Source organism: Triturus cristatus, chromosome 4_1 (genome assembly GCF_964204655.1).
Source record: "Triturus cristatus chromosome 4_1, aTriCri1.1, whole genome shotgun sequence".
Lineage (NCBI taxonomy): Eukaryota > Metazoa > Chordata > Amphibia > Caudata > Salamandridae > Triturus > Triturus cristatus.
Window position 1 is genome coordinate 67,404,563 of NC_140585.1, and position 9,861 is coordinate 67,414,423.

The following is a 9,861-nucleotide window of genomic DNA, read 5'->3' on the forward strand; positions in this document are numbered from 1 at the left end:
TAAAGTTAGGACTCCTAACTTTACTACTACTAAACTGAGAAAAATCCTAATTTTAAGGCTTTCGGTATTCACAGAGGCATTTAGGAGTCCTAAAGTTAGGAGTCCTAACTTTACTACTACTAAACTGAGAAAAATCCTAATTTTAAGGCTTTCGGTATTCGCAGAAGGCATTTAGGAGTCCTAAAGTTAGGACTCCTAACTTCTGTGAATACCGAAATGAGTAAGTGCCTTCTGTGAATACCAAAATGAGTAAGTGCCTTCTGTGAATACCAAAATGGTAGTAAGTTTAAGATTTTGTCTAGACATGGAGATACCAGTAAGAGGCATGTACAGTGTTCATCATCTCATGCATCAGTGCACACCGTTGCTTCAAGGCAAACAGTGTTAGACAATGAGAACTATGTCAAGTACAGTTCCCTCGTGGAGCCACAGAGCACAAACAGCGCCACTTTCAAGGTGAAGATAACTAATCACTGGATGCTCCAAAAATCAAAACTTGCTAAGTCTGGAGGTTATGGTCACATTGCAGGGAGCAAAATGTTCCTAATCATGGCATGTATTACAAAGTGCTCTCGCACAGGCTACATAGAGAACTATGCGGGGCGTGCATAGCGATTACCCAACCAGCACCAGCTTTGTCCGTGTATTGGGTGAAGCGCGCATCGAGTGTCTGGGTAGATGTCTGAGTGCTGGGTGATGTATTGTAGCAAGTAGTAGTTGGAAGGTAAAAGGTGCTGACGGGAAGTGTAGTTAATGCATTACGTTTGAAGGAGGCACGGCAATATTCCATTCCTTACCTGGGCAAATCACTTAATATCCCCGTGCCTATCAAAAAATGAATGTATCCTTGTTTAGCTAAATTGGTGCTCATGTAAAGCTCTCCAATACCTTCGGGTCGAGTTTGCGCTATTTTAAAATAAAAAATAAAACTGCAAAAAAATAGGTTTCTTGTACTTACTGTGTGCCAGACAGGCTAGTAGCCTTTGAGTAAAATATGGCCACTCTCTGCTTGACCCCACTTCAAAGGCATTTATACTCTACCTTCCCCTGAACTCTACCGCATGTGCACACTTCAAAGAGCTCGCACTTCCTTATTTTTGTTATTGACGCATAGTATCGCCATTGGCACCCCTCAGTCCCCCCTCCAACAAAATACATTACCCAATAATAACACACACTCAGACTGTTTGATTGGGTACAAAATGCTGCAGGTTTATTACATACACCGTTATGTAAAAGGTGGGTTATCTTACGGGCGATCCAAGGGCAGGCAACCAACTGGGCCGCCTGCCCGCCTGATGAGCCGGGCAGCACTGGGGCGAACCCCGCCTTTGCTGCCGTCCAAGTGATTCTCTTCTAGGATCACGTGACCGTTGGTAACTTCTACTCACGCCCCTTCCCGGGGCGGAGCGTAGCATAGCAAACCCCCGGTTGTTCAAGCCCACAACCGCCCGAAGGACTATCGGGGCGCCAACACGGCTTCCGGGACCCTCCCATGAGGCTCCTCGGATTTGGCTCTGGCACCCCCTATGGTGCCGCGCAGAGGAACCTTTGGTACCGGCCTGCTTCCACATCGCCCTGTAACCCCGCCACAGCTCCGGAGGCGGCCACCGTCGCCGCCAGAGCCCCCCACCCAAACAGCTATAGTCTTACCTGCCACCTCTCCAGTCTGGAGCCTCCTGCAATCCAGATGAAAGAGAACCGTCCCTTCTGGTTATAGGTGGCCCCATCTACATCCCAAGCCCTTGATGCTATCCTGGGTCAGATAGTGTCTGCTGAAACAAGAGGCCTGTCGGGCCTGGGTAGTTGTGTCAAGGCCAATTACCCCCATGCATGAAAGTTCCACTGAGAATAATCCACATTTGTAAAGCCGAACAATCACCCGTATGGGTCTCTAGGCGCTGGGGCCCGCCGGAAAGATTAAGCAAGCTGTAGCCCAGGGTCACATGGTGCTGGGTGAATCTGCCGCAGGCGCAGGGACGCGAACCGTGATCCCCAGGTTCTGGAGCCAGTTGCCCTGGCCTCGGCGCCACACCTCTTCCCGCTTCACTTGCCTCAGCCCCGAGCCAGCTCTGGGCGGGGTGGCTGCCGACCCCTCGGCTCGCAAGGCCCCGTCTGTGTGCTGATCTCCCTAGCTGCCATTCTCCTAGCACCGGGTGCACCTGAAACCTGCGTGCCCATCTATGGGACAGCAGCCCGCTAGCTAGGTGACCACTCCCCCACCCGCCTGTCTGCTCTGGCTATTCTGGCGAGAGGGATTCTATTTAACCTGTGTCACACTTTGTTTGATACATCCTGCCGCGCAGGAGTGTTCATGACTGAAAGAGGTGGCCCTGGGAAAGGGACCTTCCTGTCCTACCATGTGTCCCTTATTCCTTATGGGAATTATGCCCGTTCAGCTCCTTCCGTGTTGACAACAACCCCCCGAGCATACTGGCTTATCTAATCTGTCTGATTTCAGCAGGCGCCTTGCCTGCGGCATGGCCCAAGCATTCCGGATTGGCTAAGTCCTACTTTACCCGTCCTAGAATGCCCCTAGATAAGAGGGTGTCCATGGGGGGGGGGGGGTACCCCCCGCCCGCCCAGGGCATCCCCAACGGTGACAAATTACCCGCTCCGTTGAAGTTTCGTTTTAGTTCTGCATTGGGCGTGCCAAATGTTCTATTGCCATAGTGTCCCAATGTGTTTGACACGCTGCTACCCCCCTTATTAGGACGGCAGCACACTATGTTGGCTAACCGCAGCCCCACCCAGCGAGGTACAAGTGTCAGTATCCTAGGTTCCCAGTTCCCTGCTAGCTCCAGTACCCTACCAGTGGTTCCTCTGGAAGATTCCACAAACCGCAGTGGCCCTCCAAACCTTGTAAGCGCCCCACTCTCAACTGGGCGCACCTCTACGGTAGTGTTCTCACCAGCTGTAATGCTAGGGACACACCTCTTACACCTATTTACTGGTTATGCTACTCGGCACCCTTATGGTTGGAGCTCTGTGTTTACGCAGCGCGCATGCCCCCCTGGCACGAAGTTGCTGAAGAGCCGGGGTCTGTTCCCTTTAAATATCTGAGGTGAGGGGTTGAGGAACACAATACAGGTAATAACCGGAGGATGTATGTACTTCTGCCAATGCCAGGCAGGGGCCCAGCTGTGCCCCAAGACCTCGCAGAACTCACACCCTTGGGCTGTTAGCCGGTGGCATGGCAGGCTGTAGGTTAGCCGCTCATGCGTTGCCTCCGTGTACCAACCCACACACCGTGCCTCACTACACGCCAGTACCTATTGCTTAACAATGCTTGTCAGTTGTATAAGAAAGATGAAGCAAAATCCTGGCTTTCCTGCGTAGCCTACTGCGGATGCTTCAATTCTGACATGGTGGGACTGCCCCTTAACGTGTTGAACCTTCCTTAACTGTCTCCCTTCGATGAACAGCGATTTCAACTACAAATGAACCCCCACACTAATCAACTTCACAACAGCCGGGCCGGTCACCTACGCGTGATCATGGTGCGTGAAGCGGGAGCCCATTGGAAACGGAATGGCGGCGCACAATCCCCGCCTTGGAGACAAAATGTTTTACCTCCTCTGCGAGATCGGTGCATGCAGGAACAACATAACTACCCTTTGCCCACCCTTAGCCAGACAGTAACTTTAGTCTAAATTGGGACAAAGGGACTTGTTATATGACAACTACACCACCCACAAGCCGCCCTGGCTAAAGCGCGGTGGATAGGTCTTAACTGAAGCAACCCGAAACCTGCCTTTGGTTGCAGGGGAATGCCCCCCCAGTGTACATCTGGACCTGTTTCTATATGGTGCCAGCAGATGTTCCTCATAAAGGTCTAACCCTTGGTTTGGTGCTAAGCTCAGTGGGCTGCCGGCAGGTGTTTTGCGGCTTCTTACATGGCCTCCAAACGTATATTACAAGACCACACTACACCTACCACACCCCAGTACCATTGGCTCAACAAGGCTTGTTAGTTGTAGAAGCTGACCGAAGCCACAATTCTGGCATCGCCGCGTAGCATTTCGAAAATGCTTCCGTTCTGAAATGGTGGGACTGTCACCTTTCTGTGTTGAATAAGCCTTAAGTGTCTCCCTTCAATGAAGAGCAAGCTCGCCCATGGCTTGTGCAGCGGGCACTGCGTCGCCATGCAACCAACGTTATACTAAATAACGTGGCATGGAGGTAGTACCATGTTACTGTTCTCTGCCTGACGCCCCACAGAGCGCTGTGCGAGCAGCCTACACTGTGCAATAGTGTGCCTTCTAAAATTCCAGGCCGCATCCTAGAGAGAAGTTAGTCACGCAGTGCCCACTGCTCCTCACCGCGAGACCCCTCTTCGCCTGCAGTGATACTTGGATTCCCGGTTAATCTGGTGTTTGGTCTATTCCGCTTACACTACCAAGTGTAGGAATGGGGGCCCTCTTATGAGGACGATGCTGTAGCCAAATCTTTTGCCCACGCATGAACCGTCTGCATGGCAAAACCCCGGAATCATGTTCCCCAGTGACGGAGCGTCGCAGAGTAATCGTGAGGCCACCGTGTCATCAAAGCACAGGAAGTGCAGTGACAACTGCCCCGGCGGCGCGGCCAATTCCACGGAAATAAACGTGGTAGGAGGGGGGGGGGCGGTGCGGCCCTCCCCGTCCCGCAGCATCAGGCCTGCGCGGGGCCAAGCACAGGCCCCGCCCTGCTTCACGCTGCATTGCTTGGACGACCACCCAGCCAAATACATTTGTGGGTTGCCGCCAGGCCGTGGTTGATTCCCCTTCCACGCACATCATGTGTGCGACGGCCGCCATTAATGCGAGCGAGCCCCTTGCGTTTAAATGCACACCTCGATCCATTGCAAACAACGGACAGCCGGACACAGCCGTGCGACATCCAAGGAGAACCCGCTATGGTTTAAGCCCCCTGATGGGAGATGTACAGTCCCTGCCTTCTTTGGAACCCACAAAACTAAAGAGGAGGTGTACCTCTCTGGAGGCCCCTCTTGTTCACACTGACCTGCTCGGATGCAGGGGCGGGGGTTCTGGGAAACAATGACCGACTGAGTGATCACTTGCGACCCAATCGGGTTGATTGCCCAGACAGAACTGGTATTGAAAAATCGAAACCTACGTGGTCTATGATTTAACTCGGGCGCCATGAAGCGGTCTTGAAAAAGGACCGGTGGACAGCAAGTCATCGGATTAACAATGAACTATTGGTGGGTTGGAGACAGAGGTACCCTCCAAAACACTGAATTAACATCGGTGAGAATAGTTCTATGAAGAAAAGCATTGAATGAATCGCTCATCAAAGTCAAAGGACACATACCCTGTCCTGTTGCCACCCAGGCAGACGTACCGCAATGCCAACTGTAGACAGAGTACACGCACTCTCCGACCTAGAGCTATTTACGGCAAATGTACATAGAGAACCCAATTGCGCAAAACTAGGAATTGGCATACGCGCGCGCTTCCTACCGCAAGGCAGTTCTACGGAACACCTGACAATTGTGCGACTACATGCCAGGACTCATGACAGGCTGCATGGGTCATCATGTTGGGTCATCTCTACAATAACAGACAGCACCAACTCGTGGAAGACTGTCCCCAGCGCCAGTTTGCAATTCGCTCACGTGCGGCGCACCAGCAACCACTTGGTCAAATTCCACCGGTAAACTTTGTGCTGTGATTTTAGCCTTAGTGGGCGCTATGTAGTGGCCACTTAGTCTTTTGCCACTATGTCAATGCATCCCTGTATTCAATACGATTGTGGCACTAAGCTACACCCATCTTTCGGCTTAATCAATGCTTCTATTTGCATTAGATAATTAACCACCATTCTAGCTCGGTTGCGTTGCCCTCCAAGAGCTAGCCACCCCTTGGGTGGCTAGGTTTCAGTTTGCTATGTGTGCTTTTCACCATATCTGTGCCACTGTGAGTGACAGTTAAAGGCCTATGACTGGCACTTTCTTGCGAGCAAAACCAAACCATGCAGATGCAGAAGACCTATCGATAGCAGTAATTACACAAACATACCTGTGTACGGTAGTCTATGGGCCATACAATTCGTAGCTATGACTAGTTGGACAATGGTGACCGTTACTGATAGGCCTGGCTAGCAGTAGCCCCACAGACGGCGCCACTTGCCATACCCCGGGTTCATGGACCCACCCCATGAGCCACACATGCACCCAAAAGGACAAAACAGCTGTAAATTGCTCCTTCACGTGTCAATCCCATCTTAACACCGTGCTCAGATAAAGGCCAACATACGCACATTGGAGGGGCAGAGTTGCGGACTTATAGCAAACCTCTTTTGGACTGTGGGCAGCGTTCCATGTTTAACCGTTTCCTAACATGGCCCAATGACCGTTCTACGTTAGAACTATCCCCACTACCCTGCCCAAGGACTAATGCAATTGGGAGCATGGGGCCTTAAGCAATGGGTGTTTGGATGTCAAGAAAACAATAACAATAACAGCCGACCCATGCACATTTCAGAAAAAAGGTTAGGGCAGCGGGACCTGTGATGCAATCTGCCGGTATAGTTCTAATTCTTTCGATGGCTCCAACAGTCAACTACATAATTGGAAAGAACTACCCCTCGGTCTGTACCTCTAACTGTATTTGCACTGAGTGGTCCTATAACGAATTTACCAAATTGTGTGCATGTGTGAAGGCGTCTGCTCAAACACGTGCAGTAAACTGTGCTGACATCGATACTGTGGGACTGTTGTTAAATAGACATGCTCATCTATGGCCTAATATTAGTCAAACAGTGCAGCACACGACAACGGAAATTAATTCCATCCTATCTCCTCCATATTTCCACTTCTTTCAGGCTTGGTGATGGTACAACATATATATAATAATCAAACAACAAAAGAGTGTCTCCATAAACAAAAGGTGAGAAGAGGTCACTCAAAGTGAAAGAATGGAACCCTCACTCACCGACCTAGTCGGTGACATGCTTCATCATGGGGTCCCCACCAGGAATACGACGTGTATTCCTGGTGTGCTACAACGCTATTAATATGGCGGAGCAGATTGTATTTTATAACCTCAGGTGAGGAACAGGGTGATTTAAAATGGAGCCTTTTCTCAATCCCAAAAGAAAAGTTTTTAATGGTAGGTAAGGAATGGCACCAATTAAAATAAAGTGAAATGGATGTCGCTAACTGGTAATTAGTTGACCAGATACATCCTGAAAATATACGGTCAACATGTTTCAGCTTCCATGAAGATATTACCGAAGCTTTCGTCAGGACCAGATAACACCATGGCGGTATAAGCACGCTAAGGCTTACCCTAACCTCTGGTGTAGTTCTTAAATATTGTAACTCACAGTTTACGTGCAATTCTTCAGGGATTTCCCAAAAGCAAAATGATTTCTGAAAGAAAAAGAAAGAAAAACTTTTTATCAAAGTGACTATCCCAAAATTAGAAGGATGCTTCCACTACAACCCCTCCCTGAATACACTTTGAATACAATTTAATTCAAACAAGTGTAACATTCACTCAACGGAAGGGGAGGAATCCTGGATTTGATATCTCTTGAATGATTGCATTCATCTTATCGTTTAAATGGTACTCCATGCGTTATTAGTCTGAGTGTACCACAATATCGGTTCATACATCTATCAGCAGAACCGATTATTAACTCAACAGTAGTTAAGATGATCAAAACTCAAAGTACATGGTTTTTTGTAAAAAGGAACTACAAACTGAGTAGTAGTTTACAATGGCAGTCTTAATATATCCCATATTCAGAAGGGGAAGTAAAGCATTGGAAAACACAAGGCTTACATCACAGCGAAAAAGGTTGCGCTCCTTAGAAACTGCAGGGTGGTGGGAACCGTAATGCAAATCTAGGAGTAAACAGAACGAGGTAATGGTATTTAATAACCCCCAAACAGTTTTAGTCACAGCAGCTACTCAGTAAAATGCCGATTTTTAATGACACTCTTCCATTATGAAGAGAAACAAATGGTACTCACTTAGCTTCAGTTCAACCGTCAGCCGAAGCACCTACTGGGTCCCTACAGCCCTGGAGGTGAAAGTTGATTCGTACAGCAGCAGCTAAATACTCGTGGTTTTTCCCTACACGCATACAATTCTGTACGTGCTTCCGGGGCAGGGAGTCACGTGAGTGACGTAGTTACGTGAAAACGTCTAAGGTTAGTTCCGGTTAGGAAACACTAGAACGCCAACCAAAGATCGTGTTTCAAGAAACTTTATTACAACCAAATGACTAGTTCAAAAAGTGCGCAACGATGTTTTCGTTGAATGTGGAAAAGATGGAAAACAAACTAAGGTTAACAAGAGAGATTGATCTCGTATGTTCGAACCCTTTAATGAACCCATACAATAGCACAGAGTACACTCGCAATGATCAGCTCATAATATTTATAGGTATCAAAAATGCAGAGGATTTATTAGTATTCTCATTAGTGTGTGTGAGCAAAAGGGGAAATTGATCTAATTTTGTACACCAAACCAAAAGGAACCTCGCCACCAGGTCACCTTAGAGGGGTTACGTAGATAACCCAGAATTAAATCACGACCTGGTAGAAGTGGAAAGATCACAGCGGTGCAAAAACACACGCTCCGAGTCTCTATCCCTACCCAAAAGAGGGCGTAAAAAAAGGAAGGGAGTCCCATAACCGTACCCAGAATATACAGAAGGGGATGTCCAAAGCGTGTAATGTTGTTAACGTTTCAACACTGATCCCCAAGGTATATTATCATTAAGTCCACAGGTATGCTTGGACAAACGATAAATCCATCGTTGTTCCTTCTCGAACAACAAATGTGAGGAACGTGTACTTGCTTGGATATGTTCAATGATGGTCCAATGCATATCATTGGGTGTGTGGTTTGACTTTAAGAAATGGTCGGTCAGCTTGGTCGCACTTTTCTTACAGCGAACATTGCTCCGGTGTTCGCAAATGCGCTGCTTGATTCTGCGAGAAGTCATCCCTACATATCTTAAATTGCAGGGGCAAGTGATCATGTAAACCACGTTCATTGTGTTACAATTAGTGTGTGGACATTGGATCCATGTTTTACCGGGCTCCAAGATCAATGTTTTGGAGGCAGTGTTCAAATGACACACACTGCATGCCCCACAAGGAAAGTGTCCCGTAACGCATGGTAAACCCCAAGCAGATAAGACAGAAGGATCATCTCTGATAGAAACTGTCTTAGGTCTCGTATGCACCACAGCATCCCTGATACTTCTTGCTTTTCTGAAAGAAAACAGGGGTTTCTCCCACTTGATGTTGTTGCTCTCAAGAATACGCTAATGTTTCTTGATTGAATTAGAGACTGCATTTGACGCTACACTGTAGGTAGTGACACAGGTAAGGGGAATATCATCAGCTTGTTTGATTGTATCTTCAAGGAGGACCTCTCTAGGTTGATTCCTGGCCCTCTTGCAGCTTTTCTTCAATATTTTCTCAGGGTAACCCCTAGACCGTAACTTCTGTGTCAAATCTTTAGATTGGCTATGGAAATCCTTCACCTTACTACAATTTCGCCGTATTCTCAAGAATATTCCGTAAGGGAGGTTCTCTCTAAGCGGCCTTGGATGGAAACTTGAAAATGTCAATAGATTGTTTTTAGCAGTAGGTTTGTAGTAAGTTTTTGTTGATAGACAACCCTCTGTCTTTGTTACTAAAACATCAAGAAAAACCATCTCATGTCTATGAAATGAATTGGTAAAGGTCAGATTCTGATCACAGGTGTTAAAATTGTACTTGTGTTTTACCTACGCTTCTGGTGCTTTTGGGCCGGTCATCTTCTCCAATTGCAGATCCAGTGCTGGGACGAGTAGGGCGAGTCCTTTGCCGCCATTGCCACTCACGAGTCGCCT

General features: G+C 48.1%; 1 protein-coding gene across 1 annotated transcript in view; it reads right to left on the minus strand.

Moving 5' to 3' along the window:
* The window catches only part of LOC146839542 (aldehyde dehydrogenase family 3 member B1-like), an 876,897-nt gene extending 868,803 nt beyond the window's left edge, over nucleotides 1-8,094 (minus strand). The window contains exons 1-3 of the mRNA XM_085650813.1: nucleotides 7,985-8,094; nucleotides 7,794-7,855; nucleotides 7,333-7,378 (exon numbers count right to left, since the gene is read on the minus strand). The gene's annotated coding sequence lies outside the window, so the exon portion shown is untranslated. The remainder of the gene's footprint in view (nucleotides 1-7,332; nucleotides 7,379-7,793; nucleotides 7,856-7,984) is intronic.
* Between the last annotated feature and the right edge of the window lie 1,767 nt (nucleotides 8,095-9,861).